The sequence below is a fragment of the Aotus nancymaae genome, unplaced genomic scaffold (genome assembly GCF_030222135.1).
Source record: "Aotus nancymaae isolate 86718 unplaced genomic scaffold, 86718_ANA_hifiasm-v0.15.2.pri h1tg000006l, whole genome shotgun sequence".
NCBI classification, from domain to species: domain Eukaryota; kingdom Metazoa; phylum Chordata; class Mammalia; order Primates; family Aotidae; genus Aotus; species Aotus nancymaae.
Window position 1 is genome coordinate 78,812,028 of NW_026988417.1, and position 27,207 is coordinate 78,839,234.

General features: G+C 35.9%; 1 protein-coding gene and 1 long non-coding RNA gene across 6 annotated transcripts in view; one reads left to right on the forward strand and one right to left on the reverse strand.

Annotated features, from left to right (window-relative positions):
* Positions 1–27,207, forward strand: part of ARHGAP24 (Rho GTPase activating protein 24) — a 499,880-nt gene that overhangs the window by 356,573 nt on the left and 116,100 nt on the right. The gene's annotated exons all lie outside the window — the stretch shown is intronic.
* On the reverse strand, positions 5,555–26,081 carry LOC105707011 (uncharacterized). The gene is made up of 4 exons (XR_001104982.2): positions 26,026–26,081; positions 7,286–7,347; positions 6,402–6,498; positions 5,555–5,583 (listed from the first exon to the last, which is right to left on the reverse strand). It is a non-coding gene; the product is annotated as an uncharacterized LOC105707011 (long non-coding RNA).

Genomic DNA, 27,207 nt, shown 5'->3' on the forward strand with positions numbered 1-27,207 from the left:
AATGTCATGTAAGAGATGAAATTAACCAAGCTGCCAGGCAAAGGAAAGGGAATGTATGCATTTCAGGTGGAAGAAAAGTGATCTGTACAAACAGAAGTGATAATGTTTCTGGATGATGTAGGAAGAACTCAAAGATTTTATTTTACCTGGGGAGGTTAAAAGGGTATATCTGGCAATAATAAAAATAAAAATAAATGAATCTAGAGAGGTGCACAGATTCCAGCAATTGAAGAACCTTTCACATCAACTTCAGTAGTATGGTCCTTGGAAAAAAAAATACCTGAACCTTGGGTACATATAAGCAATCCATATAATCTGTATAATGCACATCCTCCTGTCATGATCTGCTTTGGGGTCTTAGGCAAAGGCCTTTCTCATTTTCACACATTGCAGCAAGTTGTCGATAGTCATTTAAACATGGTTTGACCTGGGAAGAGGCCATTGGGGAAAAAAGTGAAGGATGGAGGTTTGACACCCACTTCAGTGCACACACACATATACACACATACACATATACATAGACTTTTTTTTTTTTTTGAGACAAAGTTTTGCTCTTGTTGCCCAGGCTGGAGTGCATTGGCACGATCTCGGCTCACTGCAACCTCTGCCTCCTGGGTTCAAGCAATTCTCCTGCCTCGGCCACCCAAGTAGCTGGGATTACAGGCATGCATCACTATGCCCAGCTAATTTTGTATTTTTAGTAGAGATGGTGTTTCTCCATGTTGGTCAGGCTGGTCTCGAACTCCTGACCTCAGGTGATCTGCCCATCGCAGTCTCCCGAAGTGCTGGGAGAGGCATGAGCCACCGCGCCCAGCCAAGGCTTGGACATATTTTAGTTATTTCATAAACTCTTGGCGTCAGAACCTTAAAGAAATTTACTTAAATAACGTTCACTTAATGGAACAAAGATGGAACATGGTAATAGAGTAATCTCGGCAGATAGAAATAAAATCCCAAATGAATATCAACATATTTTAGTAATAAGCATTAATCGTTTAAATACACAATGAACTTTGCCGACAACTGCTGAAATATTCTCTATAACTAAGCCACATATTTATTCTCTTCATGATGTTAATGTGATATTTAGGTCTGAGTATCTCTAAAAGCCCATATTAATAGCTAGTGTTGTAGTGACAAGTGAAGTTTTAGGGTCATCACCGCTATCAGATATTTAGGTACATGGACTATTTTTACTAATTTATTCTTCCAGCTTTCTGTAGTCTGGAATTCTAACTTCCAGTTTCATATAAGAGCCTAAGCCTACTAATGAGACAGTCTTTGCAGCAGGTGGGAAGAGACAGAAACAAATGACAGCCTTTCCTTTTGAGCACCCCTAGTTATCTTTTAGTCTCCTGGGTAGTGCTTGTTCCTCACTCATTTTGTCTCAAAAGGAGTTACAATTCCAAGTTTTAGAGCTTACAATTTTAAAAAATTCAAGCATTTTTCCCGATATTAATAGGGCAAAGCTTTCTGAAGGATTATGCCCTAAGCAGCCTTAATATTTAATGCTGGTATCATACTGGCCCAAGGATGTGCAATAAATTATAAAAACATGCAGAAGCTCATGTCCAATGAATCAGAACAATTGATTTTCTTTTTAAACATGAGTTTGCCATGGGAAGTGTTTTAATGTGACAGAAACAGGGCCATGAAGCCTATATTTAGAATGAATTAGGCATGGAAGATGAATTACAGGGTAAGATACTATTTATGGAGAATATAAAAAGCAAATGTGTAGAGAAATGGGAGAAGCAGGGTGACTTGCTGAAATATGGTGCCCCACGAGGTCTCACTCATATATGAGTTAGAGAAAACAAGGAAGATGCCAGGAAGGAACTGCAATTTACAGAGATCGTCTCTCCAAAGACCAAAAACTAAATACACATGATATTTTTGTGACATCTCTTCATTACGATTTAATATTAAACCTATCAGCCCCTTTAGGATCCATTATGATAGAGTCATCAGCCTAACAGTCTGGAAGGACAAGAGGCTTTTATTGCATGTGTCTGTGAAACCCAAGGCTAACTTAGAATAGATGACTTCACTTTGAATGAAGCATCAATTACTAAAGGAAAGTAGGCATTAAAAATAACTGGAATTCCTGAGGATGGGACGACCATGAAGTGATGAATGATTAGGAGCAAATCTAATAGTGTGCCTTAGGTGCAATACAAAATAATTTGTCCATCAGCAGGAGAATGAAGGTGCATTAGGGAAGGCAATTGCTGGCATCCATCTTATCTTTTCATTAGTTGTTAAAATGAATCATGATAGCCACTTTCCCTACTCATCGTATTTTGTGAGCAGGTTGTTTATTAATATTATTAAATATTTTCTTACTTATACTTTGAATAAAATGCCTTAGGAGGAATGCATTGTGTTTAATGCTGGCTTTCTCAGATCATTTTTATCAGTATTTAATATCTATCTTCTCCCTTTAGATTTTCTCAGTCCCTTACAAGAACGTATATTATTATTCTGTGCACACACATACACACACACACTCAAACATAATCCTCCCATTTCACTAGATTAAATGATTTCCTTTTATACATGGTAAAACCAGGACACAAAAAGGGAAAGAATTGCCTATAGTCAGATACTGTTTCAACAACACATGAACAAAAATGCCAAAATTAAACATGAAGCAACTACTAACCTGCTTGTCATTCAGGTAGCTCTTGCTGGCGATTATATTTTTCCCATCACTGGTTTAGTTTGTGTACTTTTACAATATTTGCCTTCTGGTGAATATCCTCTTCCATTATAACATGAGGTGGAACAGTAAAAAATTAAATGCTGTGCTGTGTGAGCTGCATAAGACATGTTATTGCGCATGTTTCCTTAATCAAAGCGTACGTTTTGTAGATGTTAATCTTATCCTTCATCATTTCTTACTGCTATGCTGGAACTTCTTTGGCCCAGCAATCATCAGTTTTGCCCTAATGTCCTCCACTATTACTTTGTAAATTAGCACCTGTCATTCCAGAGGAAACAAAGCATGAAGCAAGACATACGTGTTGTGTCCTGCTTAGGCATGTTACCAATGTACACAGTTAAACAGGAAAAGAAGTATAAATGACATTCACCTAATTATTCTCCCTCATCTCTTTCCTTGCCTTCTCAGGCACCAAATATTTTTGATGTTTTCTTTTTATAAGGTTACTTTATTCCTTTCTTCCTTTATACTCTGTGACCAGGATCTCAGCCCAAACGTTCATCCATTCACTCCACAATTACAGAAGTAATGTCCTGAAAGATCCCCACGTGAGCCGATGGTTTTCCCTACTTCCAAAACATCATACACGTGCAGTCACAGTTGTTTTAATAATATACTTCTTACACACAACACTTCCCACTCCACATCTCTACTCAATTACTCTTGATAGTTCCCAAAACTTAAATCAGCAAAATCATAAGCTTGAATATAAAAGATCTCTGAATCTGGCCCTTATTTCTCTAATGTTTTTTCTTTAAGTTGCAGCCAAGCTTATTATTCATTATTCCACAATTAGGTCAACCCATCATTCTAAGGCCTTGGGTGCCTTTCTCCCTTCTCTAATTCTCTAAGTCCTCCTCCTTCTTGAATACGCAGAGTTTCAGCTCTTCCATTAGGGATGATTAAAGAAAAACTTCAGCCAAATTAAATTTAAAGGAGTTTAATTGAACAATGAATGATTTGCAAATCGGGCAGCTCCCAGAATCACAGCAGATTCACAGAGATGCCAGCACAGCCACATGGTGGAAGAAGATTTACAGGCAAAGAAAAAGGGAAATAACATACAGAAATTGGCAGTGAGGTGCAGAAACAGCTGGATTGGTTGCGTTTGCCTTATTTGAACACAGTTTGAACACGTGTCAGTCTATGAATGATTGAAGTGTAGCCGCTGGGATTGTCCAAGACTCAGTTATTGTTGCAGGCACATACTCCTAAGTTAGGTTTTCAGTCTTGTCTGATCATTAAGCTAGGTTTCAATTCATCCACAAGGACTCAAATAAGAAGTGTGGAGTTCTTCTCAGGCCATATTTAGTTTGGTTTAACAGAGCTCACCTTCTGTTCTGAATTCTTGCCCCAGCCTTCTTTCTTGATACGCAGACTCAAATATCCAACTCATGGTCAGCATCTCAAATTTGACCTGTCCAAAATGCAACTCTATGTGCACTCCTTCCCACTACCAGTTCCTTTTGCTTTCTTCCCCATCTCAGTAAACGGCAACACCATCCAATATTTGGTGGGATCTCATATTTTTCTAATTTCTCACATTTAGTTCATTCACAAGTCCTGTCAGTGCTACTCCCAGAATATATTTCACATCTTTCTACTTTTCTTTATGTTTATTGCTATCACTAGGGCACAAGCCACGAGCACTCGGAGCATTGCAACAGTCTCTTAAAATGTCTCTCATTCAGACGTATTCTCCACAAAGCTGCCATTAAAACAGGAAAGTAAATAAGCAAACATAAATCAGATCCTGTTCAGCCCCTGCTTGGAGCTGTCCACACTCCTCACGATGGCATATTGACGTAGCATGATGACATCTATCTCTGACCTCACCTTGGGGTACTCTCCCTGTGACATATCATTCTAGCCATATTGGCCTTCTAGTGATTCCTACACTACAACACCACAAGAAGTTTTTTTTAACTTAGGCACCTTCACTCAGAGCCACTTCCTTCCACAGGCCTGTTTTTCTTGGCAGGCTAACTCCTTTTCTTTCAGTTCCCAGTTTAAAACTCAGAGAAGCCTTTGTTAACCACACTAAATAATGCAGGCTACCACGTCACTATTTTCTATCACAGAACCCTATTTATTTCCTTCATAGCACTTACCATAATCTCTAATGATATGGTCATTTATTTAATTACTTGATATTATAATCTTTTAAAAAAATCCTGTCACGAACACTAGAATGTAAGCTCAGTGAAGTCAAAGGCAAGGTCTCCTTGTTTATCTTTGTATTTCCAGCACTTAGCGTTCCGCCCGGCAATCATAGATGCTCAGTGAGGGTTAGTTAAATTAATGGGCACTACTTTTTGGGCACAGATTATCTTCTCCTTAGGGTGATTACTTATCATTGTTGTGTTTGTCTTACACTATTTCCCAATACCTAGAAAAGTAACCCTACATATATTTGGAAATCAGTAACTTTTTTATAGTTAGGGTTAATTAAATAGGAACCTTGAATTGGCAAATTGAGTGTATGCAGTGAGCTTGCCAAGTGGTAAAAACCCGGGGTTCGTCATCACATGCCAGGAAAATTTAGGACATGGATACACACGTGGAGTTTAGCAGTGGAGGTTTAATAGGTAGAAGAGAAGAGAAAGAGAAATACCTTCCTTTATAGAGAAAGGGGTCTCCAAGCAGAAAAAGACCGGCTTGTGGCAAATGCCCCGAGTTTTATAGTCCAGTTTGAGGAGCCGGTGTCTGATTTACATAGGACTCATAGATTGGTTCTATGAGGTATGACATTTACTTACTGAGGAGGAGAAGACTGGTTGTCGCATCTTAATCTTTTTGTGCAAATGGACTTTCCAGTTGATCGGAGTCATCTTGTCTGCTCCTTACAATACACATTGCTGGCAGAGAAGGGAAGACAGAGCTGCCATTTTGAAAATGTCTAGTCCTTAGTTCCTGCCAGCATTCACCGGTGCAAGCTCCCAGCTTTCAGGCTGCTCTTTGTTAGAAAATGATTTAGAGCTGATTTTCATTAAAATAAAAGCCTTACCAAGGACTCCCATGCCCTTGCTATCTGCCTAAGGAAGTCCTTCTTAACTCCTATATCACTTGGGGGTTTGGAGGTACATTTGTTAGGAAACGGCTTGTGATTCCTTGAATAATAATCTGAATGGTGGTCAGAAACTCTGAATAAAATTTTAGTATAGTCCTGCCAAAGAAAACAGTACAGTTATGTTAAGAGGATTGAATTAACCATGTAAAATTTGGTACAGATTTATCTTGAATTCCATATCGTCTAAGAAATCCAGACTTACTCTCCTCTGGTTTGGCAAAGATGGATACCTATCTATACAAAGACCTTGATGCCAAACTTATGATAGACAGGTAATTATCTGACACTGCAGGAAAATTAGATTTTTTTTTCTTTTTTTTTTTTTTTTGATGAACAGGTAAGATATAAGTTTAGGGAGTGGGTGAGACAGGAAATGTAAATGATAGGATGGGAAGATAGGAAGCATGTTCAGAGCCACTCCCATGAGCCAGGCCCACCTGCAATGAGTAAGAGCAGTAAGTAGTATATAGAAATACAGACCAATTAGGGAAAGGGAATTAATACAATTTTTGTATTTGTTTGATTTTTCTTTTTTATGTGTTAGAGAAATAGAGGAGCTCTGGCTGAGGCTTTTCACTAAAATATCTTATAAATAAATTATAATACCATCTTGAGACTGTGAATACATTTGAAATGAATAAACTCTGTCACTGTAAGTTCCACATGTCACATCCATCTCCCTTCTTCATGTGGTGTCATGGCCCTGTAAGCAAACGGACCTAATTAGCATCCAACACTCATTAGGAGCCCCTTGCAGATTTCCTGTGACTTAGATGTAGAAATGACCTGGTGAAGTTTGCTGGTTTCTCTTGGAGAACATTTTCTTCTGTTATGTTTTTTGTTGCGATGTGTATCAGAAAAATACCTTTTTATCTCTTTGCAATTTTGTTCTGCTTCATTTTATGAATAAAAAATTTTTTTAGCTACTTCTTGATTTTCTAGGTTAATGATTATTGTGAACAAATTAAACCCTAAAATTTTGTGAGTTGGCAGATGAGGTAAAATCAATTGTTATTGGCTGGGTAACTCTTTTTCTTTCAGTTCTCAGTTTAAAACTCAGAGAAGCCTTTGTTAACCATCCTAAATAATGCAGGCTACCACACCATTATTTTCTATCACAGACCCCTATTAATAATTCTAAATAATAATAAATAATTCTTTATTTAGTATTATAAATAAATAATTTTAATAAACAAATATAAGAAATAATTTTATTTGTAAATAAATAATAAATATTTATTATGAAATAATTATGTACATAACAATAAATGAATAATAAATAATTTTATTTATAAATTATGAATAATAATAAATAATTTTAATAAAAATTAAATCTCAAACTAATTAGGGAACATCTATTTTATTTATGTTTTTCAGAATTACAATTAAGTGTAATTTACTTTGGAAGTAATCATAGATGTTGAAATCAAGCTTTATAAAATAGGAAGGATTTTTCATTTCAAAGGATTATTTCACATGAACAAACTCACCTTTAATTCTTACACATTTAGAAAGATTCAGTGCAGAGATCTTTTGCTGCTGGTTTTCAAGTCTATTTTCAAGAGAATGAAAGATTAGCATATTTAAATATTGTTTCTATGCTCAAACCAAGAGTTTGAGAACTTCCAGCACTTGCTGAGCTGTTCTGTTCACCTCTCCCGATTCACTGCCCACCACTCTCATCCTGGTCTCTGCTCTGGTAGCAGATCCGTGAGGATCACACCCACACCTCCCTTGCCCTGTGCCTTTTGGTGGAGTTGGCCATGGAGACCTAACCAAGGCATCAGATGGGGGAGGAGAATTACAATACAGTGTCTGTTCCCAAGACTCCCTCACTGTGGTTGGAGTGAAAGGTAAATCAATTGGCTGCATCCTAGAGGATGGTGTGACCCTATAGTGACAAACCCAGGGTATTACCCAGGTGGTTTCCTTACTGTCTGCCTATGCTTTTGTGGAAAGTCTTTTTATTAAACCCCCCCATGAATTATCACAGATTAATTTTCTAGGATTCTAATATATACACGAGTGGGTCTGTATGTACTCTATATAAATTTTAGTCAGAAAAATGTCATTATATCTGGACTCTTCAGCATACTAGTCAGGAGTGTTTGAACAAATGACTTCACCTGTATTTTAAAAATTGAATCAAAAGCACTTGCTTCAAAGGACTAAACAGGAGAATTAAATGAAATGATATATGTTTATGTAAAGCAGCTGGCACCTAGCAGCCATTTTAATATTTTTTAAATGTTAATGCTGATTGAAGAGCACTATTTTATTCTAAATGTCATAGCTATTTATATGTTGTATATAATCTTTAACATGTGGAAGTGTAGTATGGATCTTATTGTTATGAATTCTAGTGCATTTACACCCAAAGTCAGAATTAAGAGAACATTAGATTTATACTCATTAGCCAAATATAATACTGAAAATATTTGGGTTTACAGTCAGCCAGAGATCAGAGATGGTGACAAAACTCTAGTTTGTCTGGCAAAAAGCAATAATAAACATGTGATTTAATTGTTTTTCTTTTTATTTTTAGCTGGGACATCCTCTTTTTCTCAAAATAGCACAAATTGCTTCATAAATTACTCAGTGATTTTTCTGAGAGGAAAAAAATGGAAATAGTACCTAGAAGTATCAGCTCCTCTTCTTTTTTAGAATCCTATTTTTATACTCGCCTCTGGATTCTCAGTGTTATTAACAGACAGTAATAATCTAGATGATAAAAATTCCACATTTAATTCATTTATAAGACTTTTAGATCCTCTAGATTATTTTTGCCTGGTAATTGTATATATATAACTAATATATATATATTAATTATAATGTATATCTATAAACATATATAATGTGTGTGTGTGTGTGTGTGTGTGTGTGTGTGTGTGTGTACACAAACCAAAAAGTATCTGAGACAGGTCTCAATCAATCTAGAAATTTGGTTTTCCAAAGTTAAAGATCATGATCTGTGACACAGCCTCAGAAAGTTCTGAGAACATGTGTTCAAAGTGGTTAGGTTACAGCTTGATTTTATACATTTTAGTGAGACAAAATGCATCAATCAGTGCATGCCAGGTATACGTTAGTTCAGTCCGGAAAGTCAGAACATCTGGAAGCAGGAGATTCCAGATCATAGGTGGATTCATAGATTTTCTGATTGTCAATTTGTTGAAAGAGTTAATCTATTGTCTAAACACCTGAAATCAGTAGAAGAGTCTGGTTTAAAGGGGTTGTGGAAGCCAATGTTCATATCGTGTAGATAAATTCTCATAGGTGGCCCCCCCAAGAGGCAATAGATGGCAGATGTTTTCTATTCAGACCTTTAAAAGGTGCTACACTCTCTGCTAGTTTCTTCAGAATCAGGGAAAGATCTGGAAAGAGAAGAGGATTCCCTACAGAATGCAAATTTTCCCACAAGAGACAGCTTTGTAGGGCCATTCCTCCCAATAGATGAAGCTGGAACACATTGAGTAACAAAACAAAGTGTTGGCCTATAATCTAAACTACAAAATAAATATCTATGAGTGGATATTATACACTAAATACAATGTGGTATCCCAGCTGGGATTCTGGAACAGAAAAGGATTAGGTAAAACTAAGAAAGTCTGAGTAAAGTCCACTGAGTATGGACTAATAATAATACTTTTGTAATACTCATGTAACTTGATAATAATAAGGAAAACAGGGTGTAGTTATCTAGGAACTCTCTGCACTGTCTCTGCAATTTTTCTATAAACCTGAAATTCTTCTAAAATAAAAGTTTAAAAAGAAAAACCATCATCCCCTCACTTTAAAAGATTTGTACCTACTCATTTCTAGTCATCTTTCAAATGTTTCCAGGGTAACTTCTCTTTTTTGTTCGTAATTAAATTAATTAATTTATATTTTTCATTGATCTCTCATAGTTGTATATATTTTGTATATATCTATCATACTTGTATATCTTTTGATACACCGTACAAATATGATAAATGCCCTTGTTTCAATACCAACTACTTCCTGCTGCCTAAAAATGATCCCTTACCAATGCAACTGGCGCCTCCCAATGTCTTCTTTCTTCAGGTGTATCAGTATTACATTTGTCAGCAAATAAGAGAACACTTACCTACAATGTTGAAAATACTAGACGGTTTTTATTTCTCATGTAACAAGTAGTGCAGACGTAGATTAACACTGCTTCAGTGTTCTAAGATTGTCCTAGTCTTTCCCCCTTAAACAACAAAGGGCTGCTGCAATTTCAAAGCAGGGAAAGAGGACAAAAGGCAGCAAGTCACATCTTTCTGCTTTTCACTACCCCCCTGTTGCGGTCTGCCTGTGTCTGATTGCCCAAAATCATGCAAGGTGGCAGCAAAGAAGCCCTGCCTTTCCAGTCTACAGAAGAGCTTTAGGAGGAAATGGGATGTTGGGAATGGTTGTTGATGCATCCAGCCCTCAGTGTCTGTCACTCTAAAAATATCATGCTCCTATGCAATTTTTGTCATTCTTGGCAAAGAGACTCTGATTTTTGGAGACTTGAATTAGCTCTGACTCAGGCATTGTTACAAGATGATGCTTTCCAGCCTTTGACTGGTGTCTCCTATCATCATCTAACTCTCTCTAAATTACTACAGTCCTGTTTGGAGGGGGTGGGGAGGGAGGAATCATTAAGCTGGAAAATTCACTGCAAGTTTCACTGTTTTGATGCCTACCTGATGTACTGAATAAGGGAGCACTTTTTTTTTCACACCAAATTGGTGCAAAGGAAAAGCTTTCATTTTCCCATGAATTTCCTGAATCGTTTTGTTTTTCTTTTATAGATTAACAGAATCATTTTGTCAAAGGCACTGATTATATTGAATGTGTGTTATTTTCTGAAGCAAAGTTGAGGCTTAGATCAGAGAAACAGGAAATTTTCATTAAAGTTCCAGGGTACCCTGTTTAATTAGAATTCTTCAGAACAGGCCTAGAGGTCAGCTTATTATTACATACAGCTTGAAGGTGAGGAGCTTGGGCTAGGCATCCACACTGCCTCAATTTGAATCCCTACCCTACCAGTACTGTGACTCTGTGCCTTTGACTAGTGTCTCAATATTTCTGTGTCTTAATTTCATCATCTGTGAAATGGGCAGGACAATAATAGTAGCTACCTAAGATATTGTGTGGATTAATTGAGCTAATGCATGTAAAGTGCTTTAAAAAAGTGCCTGACACATAGAAAGCACTTAATAAATTTGAGCTATGATGATCATTAGTTATTTCAGTATCACAGGAGAGCAATAAAAGTGCTCTATTTATATTATCATATACCATATATAATTGATATGTTTTGTCTTTTCCTAACCTTAAATGTAGCCAACCAATTGTGTCTAGAAATATGAAAACACTTCCTGTCCTATTAAATATTTTTATATGCACATGTCAATATTTTCTTTCAAAGATGAAATGTAAGTAGCAGAACTCATTCATTAGGTGTGGCTATAAAGCAGATGAACCTCAATTGTTAATTTTGCTTTCCAGGAAGAAATGTAAGCTCAGTGTATTCTGCTGACCTTTCATCACTTATCTGCAAAAGCTCTGATTTGTGTACCTGGCTGCGTATGGCATCTTATGGTACATGTTGTCTCAACACTTATGAGTTAACCTCTTCAGCATTAAATTCCATTAGTTAGTGCAGGCCTTTCTTTTCTACTAGCTCATCTATTTAGGGGTGATCTGAAGACATGAGTGCTTGGAGATTCAGGTGTTTTTTACATGGAGACAGTTTTCTATAGGTCCTACCTAGTGTTGTGGGTATATATAAAACCCATTTTTGCTGTATAACAATATTTAATTATTTGATGAGGTTTGCAGGTTCCTTTTCTTTGATATTAGGTGTGTACAGAGGAAAGAATGTTCAGAAATATCAAGAAGGGGAGAGTGGGATAGGCAAGGAAAGAATAATACCTCGTTTGTTTTACAAGTGGCAGTGTACTCTGTTTTTGTGTTTACTGTTTCATGAGTTTACTTCAAGTTTCCTCGTATCAAATATTACCTCTAAATGGTACAATTGTATTTCTGTTTGCTGACCAGGGTGCTGTTGAAATAAGAGGAGGAATTATCAAATAGATATGAGATTAGACTTGTTATTCCCATTTATTCTCTCTTTTGAGTAAAGATCTCTTAATTCCTGATGGGGAGAAAGAGTATTGATTTTCTCATCTATTCTAAGGAAGGTGTATAACTCTATTATACAGTCTCAGAGTTTTAACCCCTACAATTGTTCTACATTACTCTCTAGGGGCAAGAGGGCTTCAGGTTTTGAAGGACCTAAAGTTCATGTAATTTAGGAGTCTTACATAGGAGAAATAATACAAAATTATGAATAAAAAATCAACTGCTTCTTTAGAATAAAGAATTTCACAACAAATTAATAATTTATGAAAGCTAGCAAATACAAATGTCAAAAAGATTCAGAAATATAACAGATTGTTGTTTATAAAATGCCCAATGCACCTTCTTTTCTACCTTAGTTGATTGTATACTCTTTGATCAGCTCTTTCTTTGACAACTGTTTTGTAACATCACTTTCTACAGAAAGAATAAAAAGGTAAATCAGTCTTTCCTTAAACTACATACACATATTCCACTAAACCTAAGCTTAATGTATCCCTAATAGAACTTCCCCTTATTTGGTTACCAAAATGCCACAGCCACTCCTGCTTACCTGACCCAAAGCAAAGTGTGAAGGTTGGTAAACTGGAATGGAAAGAGGGTTCTTAATAGACTGTGGCCTAAATGTATGACCACATGAGCACATCGATGTAGCCCCTGCAGAACTTTGGAAGAGGCCCATGCAACTGAGGGGCTTGAAGCTTAAGCTCCATTTGCTTCGTAATTAATTCTCCTCGGTAGGACAAAGCAGTGATGGCACATTGACCCTTCCTCTCAGCAACAAAGAAACACATTATATTAGCTAGGGGTTATATTCTGTCTCGAAGGCCTCTAGTTATTGGATGACATGAATATGCTAAGATAAGGATAAAAAGAAATGGTTTTCATTAAAAAAGAATAACTATTGCCAACATTTTATAACACTTATTTGCTTTTAAACCAGAGATTTAACCAAGATCTAGTGTGCACCATGTATTGTCTCACTTATCAATGTACCCACAGTAAGAACCGTAAAGATATTCATGAATTATTTACTCAAAATTTCAAACAGGCTGAATCCACATTTGTTTTCATCTATCAGGTTATATTTTGATTACAGATTAGTGACCTTGGACTTACAAAACTTTTTCTCTTTGTGAAATAGAAAAAGTTTTGTGAAATGCATTTTAATTTCCTTAAGTTTTATATTTAAATTAGGGAAACCAAATCAGTCAACACATTGATACAGAAATAGAAATCACTGAATCTTAAAACACTTTTATTTTCTGACATGGAGTCTTGCTCTGCTGCTCAGGTTGGAGTGCAATGGTGTGATCTCAGCTCACTGCAACCTCTGCCTCCCAGGTTCAAGTGATTCTCACGCTTCAGCCTCCCGCACAGCTAGGATTACAGGTGTGCACCACCATGCCCAGCTAATTTTTGTATTTTAGTAGAGATGGGGTTTTGCCATGTTGGCCAGGCTGGCCTCAAACCCCTGACTTCAGGTGATCCACCCTCTTGGCCTCCCAAAGTGCTGGGATTAGAGGCATGAGTCACCATGCCTGGCCTTTTTTTTTTTTTTTTGACAGGGTTTCACCCAATATCAGCTCACTGCAACCTCTGCATCCCAGGTTCAAGTGATGCTTATGCCTCAGCCACCCAAACAGCTGGGATTACAATCATACACCACCATGCCCAGCTAATTTTTGTATTTTTTGTAGAGATGGGGTCTCGCCATGTTGCCCAGGCTCATCTTGAAATGCTGAGCTCAAAGCCTCCCGAAGTGTGGGATTACAGGCGTAAACTATTGCACCCAGCAAAACATTTCTTAAACTAAAGTGAATCCATTGCAATTGAACTATAAAGAAAAGAATAAATCATTAATGGCTGATTTTGTTTGGGAAAGCATCATTAGACATAATATTGCTGACACTCTAGTCTTTGAAGGACCTTGTTCCTGGCATCACTGTTAGATACAAAAAGGCTGTGGTGTGTGATTGTTAGCTATCCTTAACGGAAATCCTACTCCTACCGGCAGTATCAGGGAGACCAGAATATGGACTTGCAGGTTAGAGTAGATTTCTAATTCTGGCTGATCTACTTGCTAGCTGTGTTCATGTTGGGTGAATAAATCAACTTTTTCTAGCTTTAGCTTCCTCTCTGTAAATGGGAATATGTACCCCATAGGATAGCTGTAACAACAATTCAGAGAAACAAAGTACCTGGCTCTCCTGACACATTATGACCACTTGATAAACATTAATTGTCTTAATTTTTTTTCTTGCTTTTCTCCCTACTTCCTTTCCAAGGGAGCACACATCTTTAGTCATAAATCAATTTTGTCATTCAGCACATACTGGGAATTATCTACTGTGTACCAGGGCTTTTGCCAATTGCAGAGGATTTACAAAACTGAGTAAGACATGGTGCTCCATAGCAGGAGCCCATATGATAGTGGAGAAAGAAACATCTAGCTAGAGCATAATATGATAAATGTTGCCACCGAGTGTTCAGAGTGTTCAGAATGGGCAACCCCATTCTTGTCTGCTGCACGACTGAGGTCTGTCTAGATTTTCTTTCCAAGCATCCCATTTCAGCAGACATGATTTCACGCATTTCTATTTCAGTATACCCATCTTATGTTTCTGTTATGTGACCTGTCGAGAGTTCCTCAGTTTAATCTCCACACTGAAGCTGATGTCTGCTTCTGTTCTGTCCTCTCCACTCAGGATAATACAGATCAGAGTAGTGGCTTCAACACATTTTTGACTGTGCTCCCGCTGTATGAATAAAATAAAATTTGACCATGCAGTTAATTGTAAATATATTTGCTTATCTACTTATATTAATGTACTTTTTCATTATAAAACATGCAGACAAAAATAATTTTTAAGATTGGATGATTAAATTAGGCACTTCTGTCATTGCACTGTATATGATTCCTGGATTCCTTTTTAAAAAATCTGCTTAATAAAAATATTGAGGCTTAGATTTTCCCATAGAATAAATTAAAAATCACCTAAAACCTAGAGCAGTTTAAAAATAGAACATAATCAAGAATGATCACAATCCATACAAATATTGGAAGCAGGGTGAAATCTTAGTGGGCATTGTCACCTAGCATAACCATCAGTCAGTCCTTCACAGCTTTGAATCTTGGGCTCATATATTCCCCTTTGAGATGGTGGTCTCAAAGAGTACTTGCTTCTAATAGATATAATTTTCATCAAAATTAAGGGAATCTTATTCCAGGTATAGATTTCCTTATTAATCTATTGTCTTAAATGAGGGTGGCCATGTCTTTGCACATTGCACTTATAGTTTAACCTGTTGGAAAGCTGAGAAGTTTCTTAAAATTCCTTAATAAGCAACTACTAGAAAAGGTACTTCTATAATTTTCAGATTCATTCGTAAGGTTTTCAAATATTACTAAGGCTTTCTGTTTGATTGCGAGCAAGCCTGTCCCTGATTGCTTCAGAACGTTAATATTCTGGGGAAAGTCGTATGAATAACTGCTATATCATACTGATATCATTCCCCCTGTTTAACAATTACAAGGTGAGGAAGTTCATGCCTCAGAAACGTGTAACAGAAGAGATTGTATTTTAAAAAATGATAATTGTATTTGTGAATAATAGAAAAAGCCTAAGTAAGTTAAATGGAATATATTTATATTCTGGGGGGGGTTTGAGGTTCAGACTATTGCTCTGTCGCCTAGGCCGGAGTGCAATGGTACAATCTCGACTCACTGCCACATCCACATCCTGGGTTCAAGCAATTCTCCTGCCTCAGCCTCCAGAGTAGCTGGGACTACAGGCATGTGCAACCACACCTGGCTAATTTTTGTATTTTTAGTAGAGACAGGATTTCACTATGGTGGCCAGGCTGGTCCCGAACTTCTGATCTCAGGTGAGCCACCAGCCTTGACCTCCCAAAGTGCTGGGATTATAGGCGTGAGCCACTGCACCTGGCCAGAATAGATATATGTTAAATACATGGCATTATTTTTCAAACTCTTTTATAAAAGCAATTATTTTGGTGGCCATCAAAATGGAGATAACTTATCTCACATAGGCAGAATATACATGCTGTACAATGGACACACACTCAGGGCAATGTCTATCAACAAAACCAGCCCCTATCCATATGTTTCAAATAAATTTGTTGTATTTTCGGTTTTAGCTTACTTCTTGTCAGACCTGATTAGATTGTTTATCTTGTAATTTACCTAATGGAAATGGCTTGTGTTTGAATTGTCAGCATTGTCTTTAATCTTTAGTTTCTTAGAAGGGAACTTGAAGCCATCTGTCCATTTTGTGTGGTCTAGTCTCTTAAAATTGAATTCTATAACCCGTTACAGAGCCAGCTGCCCACAAACTACAATATAGCCAATAAGCTCAAAGCTCAAATACAACTGTAAGATCTCTGCTCTCAATTCCTTTACCTTATGAAACTCCTCTTCTTCCCCTAAGGGTCTCTGTCCTCAGTAAGCAAGACTTGACCATCTGACATTTGCACTAAGTTTAGGTGCCAGGGTCAATCACATTTTAAACATTAATAATATTAGCTGTCTTTCTTATCTTCTATGCAAATAATACAAAATCAATCAATATTTTCTTCCAGTACCTAGTGACTCCTAGTCTCTGATGGGGACATAGAGACCATGGGCTCTAAATGTGATGGAGCACATATAACATCAGTGGTACTGACCATCAACCATGATGTAAGGCCTCCCAATTAATGCTCTTGTTTTACCGCTTCATAATAAGCATGGTTTATAGAAGTTCTTCTGGCACTATTTTTAAAAATAGCTGCATGTTTGCAGGTGGTCTGACTGTACCATTATTTGTTGGACCTTTCTTTTTATTTATAAAAAGGATAACATACTGAGGCTGATCTGTGTTTGATATTGACATACTTTTATAACTACTACAGTATTATTAGATTCAGTTTTCATGTAAATCGTCAGCTATAGTTGTTATTTATTCCGGCTATAGCCATCTCTATCTCTATGTGTCTATCTAGTTTGTTTTCTTATAACTGTGTCACAAAATGGGGTAGCTCCTTAAAAATGTTTTTAGTCTTTTGCAGTCTGTTAGCATGAGGCAGTTTTGTTTTGTTTTGTTTTGTTTTGTTTTGTTTTGTTCAATTTTCATTTGCATTGTGTATTTTTTATTCAATTCCAGGTAATATAGAAAAGTGAAAATGAGTAATGGGTATAGTTATTTATTTTGAAACATTAGATTGAAATAACAGCTTAAGAATATAATAGCACGAGACTGGATGCAGCAGCTCAGGCCTGTACTCCCAGTACTCTGGGAAGCTGAGGTGAGTGGATTGCTTGGGCCCAGGAGTTTGAGAACAGCCTGGGCAACATTGCAACACGCCATCTCTACAAAAACTACAAAAACTATCTGGGTGTGGTGGAACACACTTGTAGACCCAGCTACTCAGGAGGGTGAGGTGGGAAGATCTTTTGAGCCAGGAGTTCGAGGCTACTGTGAGCCATCATCACACAACTGCAATTCAGCCTGGGTGACTGAGCAAGACCCTGTCTTAATTAAAGAAAAAAAAAAGAATATAATAACACTTTTCAGTCTATCTAAAATATAATGAATTTAAGTAGGGACAAACAATTCTAAAAGTTTTCTGTTTAATGAAGACCTATGCTAGTGTTTTATGAACTATTTAAGAAAACTTACTAAACTTGTCCAATCATTCAGAGTTTAATTCATTTATGTTTACTAGTTTAAAAACACTTTGGGTCTATGATTGTGAAACAAGATAATATACAAAATATGCAGTTCTGGGAATTGATAATTTCATTATTAAACATCAACTTAATGCATACCTCAGGGTTTTATGTTCTTTAGTTGATGTTAAAATGGTTTAAGATTAGCCCTATTTTTTCGTAGTTACTTAAAATGGAACAACAAATACTTTCATAATGAAAGAAGTAACACCTTTATCTTCATAACATCTAACTGAATTATTCCTGTATCCAATAAGTCTATTTCAAGTGCTTGCAACTACTAAAACAAGCTTATTTTATTCCTTTTAATGTCCAATTATGCACAGATAGGTAGATAGAGAAATAGATAGATTAGATAATAGATAGTTGATGATAGATAGATATGTATATATGTTTTTGATTATGTAAAATATTTTAAAGATCAATTTGAATTATTGTGAGTTGAGAGTGGAATATAATGCAAGAGAATGGTGTGAATACTTCTTAATAAATATTTCAGCAAGGCTATGTATCCAATTATTTTCAGAAATGTAGCCACTACAGTTGTGCAGTTCACATTTGTGTATACTATGGAATGTCTAGCCAGCCAAATTTTTAATGTTACAATTAATATCAGTCGTTATTCATTCCATCATCTTTTAAGATAGGGAAGAAAAACTATTTGTTAAAACCACTGTTGATAAACAATAATAATTTGGCATTTATTCATTGATGAAAGTCAATTCAAGCTCAGATAACATTTTCAGCCAGTCTTGAAATGGCATTAAACTACATATATTCATAGTTTTTATATCATATCTTGGAATAAGATACATAGACCTTGACATTTCTGATCTTGCATAATCCATTTGTTTCTATATAAAGGTCCAAAGTATTTGTTATCATAGAGGATCTTGCTATTCTTGAAGCTCTTCTAGTTATGTCCATTAAGAGATTAATAGAACAGCAATTTTAAAGTTTGTCTCCTCTCTGCAATATAAAATTTATCTTACATTATGATCATTTTCTCCACAACCTTGAATCTTTTTCTTTTGGCCAAGCTTTATGATCTAAGATATCACCTTTGTGAAAGCTTTGAAAGAACTGTGTAAAAAATGGAATGAAAAATTGACACAGCAGTCAATCTCCACTGAGCAATTCAACCAAGTACACTACCAAACGTTTCAATGACTGTTGAAATATTACAAAGGATTGCTGCTGAAGAAGGGAGTTGGAGTTTTATTTTGAGAATGAACACTAAGAAACAGAAGACTTGTATATATTTCACAGGAACATACTATATGAATTAATCCAGAAGTGCTTTATTTGGCTTTTTTTTTTTTTTTTTTTTTTTGCATGAAATTTCAACATCTTGATCTTGTTCTATGCGGTTTTAGTCAGCAAAATTTGTTCCATGAACATATCAGTTATATTGCATGAATAGTGGAAATCAATCTTTGGTGATTTTCTTGTATTAAATACAAGGAGAGACAGTTTGTTTCTGTATAACACATTAACATCTTTATATGTCCTGGAGATTTACCACAATCACCATCTAGCTGCTCTATATTTATATAAATGTAACAAGTGATAATGACTTAGAAAAACTGTTAAAGATAAAATTAGATGAATTATGATTTTTTATCTTGTGAATCTGAATCATGCAAAATAAAAATATTTCTTAATATAATTATGATTGTAATAGCAATATTTAAAATGACATAAAATGGTATTTGTATTAAGGATATTAGCCAAAATTGCAAAAGATCATAAATAATTAAATAATTTGTTAGGCTACCAAGTTTATGCACTAATCTTCCCTTCTCTGTGGAGGATAACTTTTAAATGCCCAGAAACTGTGTTTAATACCAAACCCTATGTATCAGTGGTCCTCAATGTTTTTGGCACCAGGGACCGGTACCTTAAATGGAAAATGATTTTTTCACAGATTGCCAGGAGGTGTGGGAGAGGAAGTGCAGAATGGTTTCTGAGGCATTAGATTCTCATAAGGAGTGGGCGACCTGGATTCCTCCCATGTGCAGTTCACAGTAGGGTTTGCACTCCTATGAGAATCTAATGCTGGAGTAATGCTCACTGGCCTGTGTAGCCTGGTTCCTAACAGGCCACGGACCAGTACCAGGAGGTTGGATGAGAACCCCTGCTATATATACTGTTTTTTTCCTATACATACATACCTGTGATAGAGTTTGATTTCTAAATTAGGCACAGTAACAGATTAACAATAAATGATAATAAAAATAGAATAATTATAGCAATATACTCTAATAAAAGTTATGTGAATGTGGCCTCTCTTTTAAAATATCTTATTGTACTGTATTCACTCTTATGATGTGAGATGATACAGTGCCTACATGATAAGAGGAAGTGAGGTGAATGGCACAGGCATTATGACATAGCTTTAGGCTACTACTGACCTTTTGTATTCCTGAATCTGTGTAGCCATCCCTTACGTGCAGTAAACGGCTGAGTGTCTCTTGTTTCAGGGGATCCCTTCCTTGTGTCTTCATATGGGCTCAAAGCTTTCTGGTTGCAGTCTTCCACCCACACATTGAATAGCTTTTCCACCTTAACTAAGTGTTTATCATGGATGCATAACTTTAATGTGGCCTTAACCTTTGCAGTTTGAGGTACAACAGCAAAACAAGCACAAGCTTCCCTTTTTCTTCTTCACAGATAGGAGACTCGTTCTTACTGTAGATGTTAGCAACCTCAGCACACATTTCTTTTCATTCCTTACTAAGTCATGAATGTCCACCTACTCACCTAAAGATTTATGACTTCTCTTTGGCATATCCGAATGGCCAGCATCACTACTCTTGCAGTTTGGGGCCATTATCAAGTAAAATAAGGGTTACTTGAACACAGGCACTGTAATACCGCAACAATCTATCTGCTAACCAGGATGGGTACTAAGTGACTGACAGGCAGGTAGTGTATATAGCATGGATACACTGGAGGAAGGGATGAGTCATATTCTGGGTGGGATGGAGCAAGACAGCACCATTTTATCTTGCTACTTAGAACTGTGGCAATTTAAAACTGATGTATTTTTTACTTGTGGAATTTTTCATTTAATATTTTCATACCATGGTGGATAAAGGGGGACTACTGTATGTGTGTAATTTATTTTATAATCATTAACCTTGCCAAGATGTATATTCTTTATTTTTTAAAAAGATACAGTTGAGGAAGAATAGATTGTCTATGTTTATTTTTTATTTTTTATTTTAACACGATTTAATCTAATCTATGGAGTAAATTTTTTTTCATCTCCTCAAGTTTACGTCATTTCACAGACAGATGGTGATTTCAAAGAATTGTCAATTTGGTCAGTTCTAACTATGCAAGTTAATGATGCTTATCATGCTTTCAAATTGTGAAGCATGTTTTTGGTACCTTGGAAAACCAACCGACAGAGCTGGATGTCCTAAGCACGCTGAGATTCTCTGCACCTCCAGATTCCAGTTCTCTACTGGAAACACTGCCTTCAGATTTGTAACATAGATAGCACACATGCAAACCAACACTTGCTGAAGCTCTTTTTCCCTTTAGTGCTTGCTCTAGTGGGTTTTACATTTTAGTGAAGAGAATGGAAAATTAATTAATGTTTAATGGCAGTGCTCTGAATAAAATAAATTGGATATTATTCACAGGGAATAGTAAACGTAGACGATGGCTTCTAGTAACTCATCCAGTAATGTTACCTATGTTTGTTGATTTTTTATATTTCATAGTAATATTGATCATTTAGCAAAGGAAAATGCCCAAGGAAACATTTTATATATTGAAATTTGGAATTTGATGAGGGAAATAACGAGAACATCCTATTTCAGGGATTGTATTCAATGAAGTTCGTAGTTAAGAGTTCGTACTAGATCATCTTTCCAACCCTATGGTTGAGTTAAAATAAAGAAACCATAGGCTTCAGAGATAGATACATTTGAGTTCCAAATCTGTGTCTATTATATGTCAGGTATGTGAACTTGGCAGTAAGTTTATTGATTCTCAGTTTCCTCCTCTTTAAAATTTGCAAATATTATCAGTATCATAGAGTTCTGATGAGAATTGGATGACATATGCAAAGTTTTTGTCTTTAGTGGGTACTTAATCACTGGTATTTTTCTTCCTTTTTGCATTCTATGACTCTGGAAGGAAAAAATCATTCTAGAACCCTCCTGATAATTAAGATGATATTGATGATATCATTAGAAATTAGGAAATCTGACTTCCGGCTCTGCTATTAGCCTGTTCCAGGAACTTGGCCAGTTCATTAAACCCTTTCGGTTTCCTAGTTTTTGATTTACAAAATGAAGACAATGGACACAATAAGCTTTGTGGTTCCTCTATATTCTATTTTGTATTCCAGCTGACCACCAGCTTAGAGAGTCCATCAAGGTCCATGGTCCACATGGCCAAGAGATTCAAAAAGCATTTAGCAAAGGTTTTTCAAAAGAGAATAGGGAGGTTCTCACAGGTGGTTAGAATGCAGCAACACAGAATATAAAGGGACAATGCTGGCATCAGTGTGTAACTACATAAATCCCAGTGATTGGACTGAGATTTTAGCATAAAACTAGAATCTCTTAACAAGAACAAAACAGGAACTACAGCAGGATTTGCCTAGAGCAGATTAGAGAGAGAGTGTTGGGCAAGACACAACTTGGGACTGCTTAGTACTCAATATACTACACTGGAGCTACCATCCGGGAAAGGAAACAAACTTGCTGGACTGACCCAGACTGTTGAGGAAAGACATTGAGGATATTTAAATAACCCCTATCCTGTGTTTAAGTGGCCTGTATCAAGCAAATTAGTAGAGATACTTCTGGGGAACAACTGACTTAAAAACAAGACAGGGGGCCGGGCGCGGTGGCTCAAGCCTGTAATCCCAGCACTTTGGGAGGCCGAGGCGGGTGGATCACGAGGTCGAGAGATCGAGACCATCCTGGTCAACATTGTGAAACCCCGTCTCTATTAATACAAAAAAAAATTAGCTGGGCACGGTGGCGTGTGCCTGTAGTCCCAGCTACTCAGGAGGCTGAGGCAGGAGAATTGCCTGAACCCAGGAGGCAGAGGTTGCGGTGAGCCGAGATCGCGCCATTGCACTCCAGCCTGGGTAACAAGAGCGAGACCCCGTCTCAAAAAAAAAAAAAAAAAAAAAAAAAAAAAACAAGACAGGGAAGAGAACTGTCACCTCTCCTCTTCCAAGATTACCAGTGAGTAAGAGGTCTGGAAGAAGTTTGCATATAATGGAAAATTTGGAAGGGATCACTAGAAATTTGTAAGAAGAGGAACTTCAAAAGATGGAAGGGACAACTGGTTGAAAGGGCTTGTGATCAGGGTTTGTAGAGATAGGGAGAATGTTAATAGGATTTTGTGGTTTTTAACCCTGGCTAAGTATTTGAATCAACTGAATCACCTGGGTTGCTTGTAAAACATTTTATAAAATGGTTCCTCTCCTTTCTTGATGATTCTGGTGTACAACTTAGGCTGAAAAGGCACTGTGGTAAGAGACTATTCCAACTAGCAGGGAGCCAAGAGGAAAGACCCAAAGGCAATGAACAGGCTTATTCAGGGGCCAGAGAGTCATGCAGTTCTGCTTGTGCAGAGGATAGGGTACATATGCTGGGAGGCTACACTGCGGGAAGGAAAATAATACATCATTACATAAACAAAGAGTGTCAATGGCAAAGCCTTGACAAACTAGCTACCTAGAAGAAAATGAAAAACCCAAGACAGTATAAAGTCTAGGAGCCAAGGATGGTGAGAGTTTCTGGAGAAATGATATGGTTACATAGTGAAATATCCAAACACACAGACAGATGTTAGCAGAACATAGCACAAATTAAGAAGCCATACAAACTTTTTTTTTTCCTTCATTTAGGTCTTATATGATTATCAAGCAGCGTATAGCTTCCCTTTCTAGTTTCCTTGTATGTTGACCTATAGTTTTTCATACATGTTTAGGGAAAAGCACATTATCCTCAATTTCTTTATTTATGAAGTAGAGATATAAACCAAGAACAACAAAAAAATCATCCACTTAAAATGTCCATAGTGTTTTGAGGGCAAGTGTGTGAAAGCTTTCTATATAGAATTTGGTCTCACAAAAAGCAAAAAGCACTTACATTTTGTGCAGGAATATATAAGTTAAATTGTAATTGATGATAACACGAAACTTATTACTCATTTCATTAAATTAACACTCTCAACTGCTCCAATCATTAGTTAGTGAATTGGCAATTCCAGTTTATTTTATATAACTTTCTTTTTCAAAGAATTTTTGCTCAAAGGTTCTCCAGCAAATCCCTTTTAGGCACTATGTGATCTTAGAAGATTCCAGTCCACTTAAACAAGATACTAAAAAGTTAATGAGGGGAAGAAACTTTTTGCCCACTTTGACTTTAAAGACCAATGGGACAGTAAACGACTTCAAAGCCTGTCTTTTAATCTTCTCATTGTTGAGCCCTTTGTTGTGAGGGGACAAGGGGGTGTGATTTTTATCCTTGTAATCAGTTTCTGTCAAGACTAGCTTTCTAAACATTTGTTAAGGGGGAGTTACAGAGGTATTATGTGTGGTCACTGGTCTCTCACCCTTAGCTGATGAAAGAAGAGATGAGTGTGAAGACAAGCCTCCATTCTGGGTTAACTTTTCTTTGGGGGTCTATAAACCAACCTCCCTGCGGCCCCTATCCCACTTCCTACAAACACTCCTATTGTAAAGGAAGATTGAATCGGAAACTATCAAGTTGTGGAATGTTTGACTTTCTTCTACAAAATATGGAAGGTAATTGATTTTTTTTTTCTAGAAATATTTGGCAGCTTTGATAAAGAAATCTTTGGGTTGGAGTTGGGAGTTTTTGAGTGCAGAAATTGTTACATCAACTAAAATTGTTATTTTAAAGTTTTATTATTTCAATTTACTCTCTGATCTGCTTCATCTACAAATTATATGTATAAATACAGTCTCTAAAGTGTGCCACTTTTTACAGTTATATATGGTAAAATTGGGTTTGGAAATTTTTTAGTGATGTAAGTGCTTTATAGTCTGTCAAAAAATACAAAGACACTGCAAGAGTGGTCTGAAGTTACAATGTAGAAGCAAATAGGGAAAAAAGTAATTTTCTTATTGAAGGCAAACATCCTTTCTTCAGTTCAGATTTATTCATTATTGGCTAACACATTTTAGGAGGACATTTTAGGATTTGGTTTCTTTTTGATACATATTAGATTCATTACGCTTCCTTTGTGTAAGTTTAATGTTCACATATGTGGTCTTGATTATACTGTTTTGAGTGCTATATAACTTCCCTAGCCTTTCAGTTTTGTAATCCACATAGCCAGCCTAATTTAGGCTATTTGCTTCTGGAAACTTGGTGTCTATTTATGGGTTTTAAAATATATGTTTTTTAATTGTGCTTTTCAACCATGGGCCAGTTTTACAAATTCTAATTCATAGTACCTTATCTATAGAAACTCATGAATATCTATTAGTTCTTACCAACTTTGGGGGTTTTATTAATTATGTCAGATAATACAGTTCGGTGTTTTTAGAATCTTCAAGGTCATCTTTTTGGGAAGTTATTAAGTGTCTCTGAAAGTTAAAATTTTGAAATATATAAAAGCATTGTTTGATCATAGTCTATATGGCTTAGATTTAAAGTAATAATACCATGAACTTTTAAAACCTATTTATATCTTTTTGAACCCTTATTTCTAGTAAGTTGGGGAAACAGTAGTTCTTAGAGTTCCATAGATTTCCAAATATTTGATAATGGCTCATGTGTTAAATGACATGGAAAACTAAAATGGTATGTTGTTATGGCTAGTAGAATGGTCATTTAACATCTGAGCATTTTAATTTAAATTGTTTAAAACTAGAGTTAGATGTGGTAGATTATGTTGGTTGATACTTTATTTATTATCTTTTATAACTAAGAGATCAAAATTTTGAATTAGTTATGCACTGCCTAGAATAAGAATCCCACACACAGAAATTTGAAATGCAGTGTCATCAATTCCCTTATTGCACCTGTCCAATAAAGATAAATATTAATTAAAGTCATAACATTGCTATTCTAGTGCTATAAAGAATTTTTAAAACATCTCATGCAATTTCAAAACACCTTGAGGGGATTGTATCCAGATTTTTCTTTAATTTGGAAATGATTAAACTCAGAAGTAATTCATTATCTGAGGGCCCAAGATAATCTTTAACAAACCATGTGTTTTGCAAAAGTTTAATGATTGTCAATGACATTATCTGACAACATTATTTACTGTAATATGATAAATTTCACAGAACAATCATATATTCATATAACAATATTACCATGTGAAATACAAAGTGTGAGTTGAGTTGCTTACCTGATTTAAGTGCAACAGTGAGCTGCCTCGTGGGTAGAGTATACCTTTCATTTTCAGTTTTCACCCTGCCTCCAGATTAACATTCTCATGTCGTGTAAAGGTGAGCTCTTAATAGATGAACAATTAGTGCACCAGAGGTTTTCTTGAAAGTACTAAGTCTTATCATCATAAACCAGGCTTGTGTGTTGCTTATAGAATCACTACTAACATAAACACTTGAGTTGATGCCACCCAAACCTATTCAGAGAAAGGGAATGATAATCATTCAGTGCTTATTTTCTAAATGGCACTTTAAAACTGACACATATTCCTATAGCTTTGAAAGTATTAACTGAATAGCTTTTTTGCTTTCAAATAAGTGAATACATTAAACAATGAAATAATGTCATAAAGCATCCAAAATATTGATGCTAGATCATATCCATTGTCCCCTAAGATTTTCAAATAAAGTAGTTTAAATCAACCCCTATACTCACACTGATATGAAAATAATAGCCCATTTATGTTTTGATATAAAACAATGTTTAAACAAGGTTGACTCAGATAGGCAACATACTTATTCTATGCATAGAATGTATTGTTGGTTATTACAGAGACAATAACAGATTTTATTATGTATAAGCTGTTCAGTTTTTCTCTTGCCTTGATCTCATTATCAACCAGCAAATGATTGCATTGACTAGCTTTGGTATAATTTTTCATAGATTTACCTAAATAGTTATGATATGTCAAATGTAATTTTTGAAGTAACAAGAGCATACCCTGGTACCAATATTCAAGAAATATTTGTATTATCTATATGTATGAAAAGGACTAGAAGAAGACAAAACAGTAAAAACTGATTTATTTACTGTCATGATGATGATTTAATAATTGTTTTTCATTAATATTGCCAAGGGTTTATGTAACACATTACAATTTTAAAAGGAATCCTCAACATTTAGTTGAAAGATTCTTTGCTGATTAGAGTATTAAAATCTATAATCCAAAGCCCTCAAAAATTTCCTCTGATCCAAGGTTAATTAATTATAGTTAAAATATGTCTATTAAGAATTATTAATCAAAGGAGAGGTATACCAAATTTTGATGAACTTTAATGACACCAAATGAAAATCTGTTCTTAAAATAATAGGTAAAAGAACAAGAGACTGAGAAAGATGCAATAAATATCTTCCTGCTATA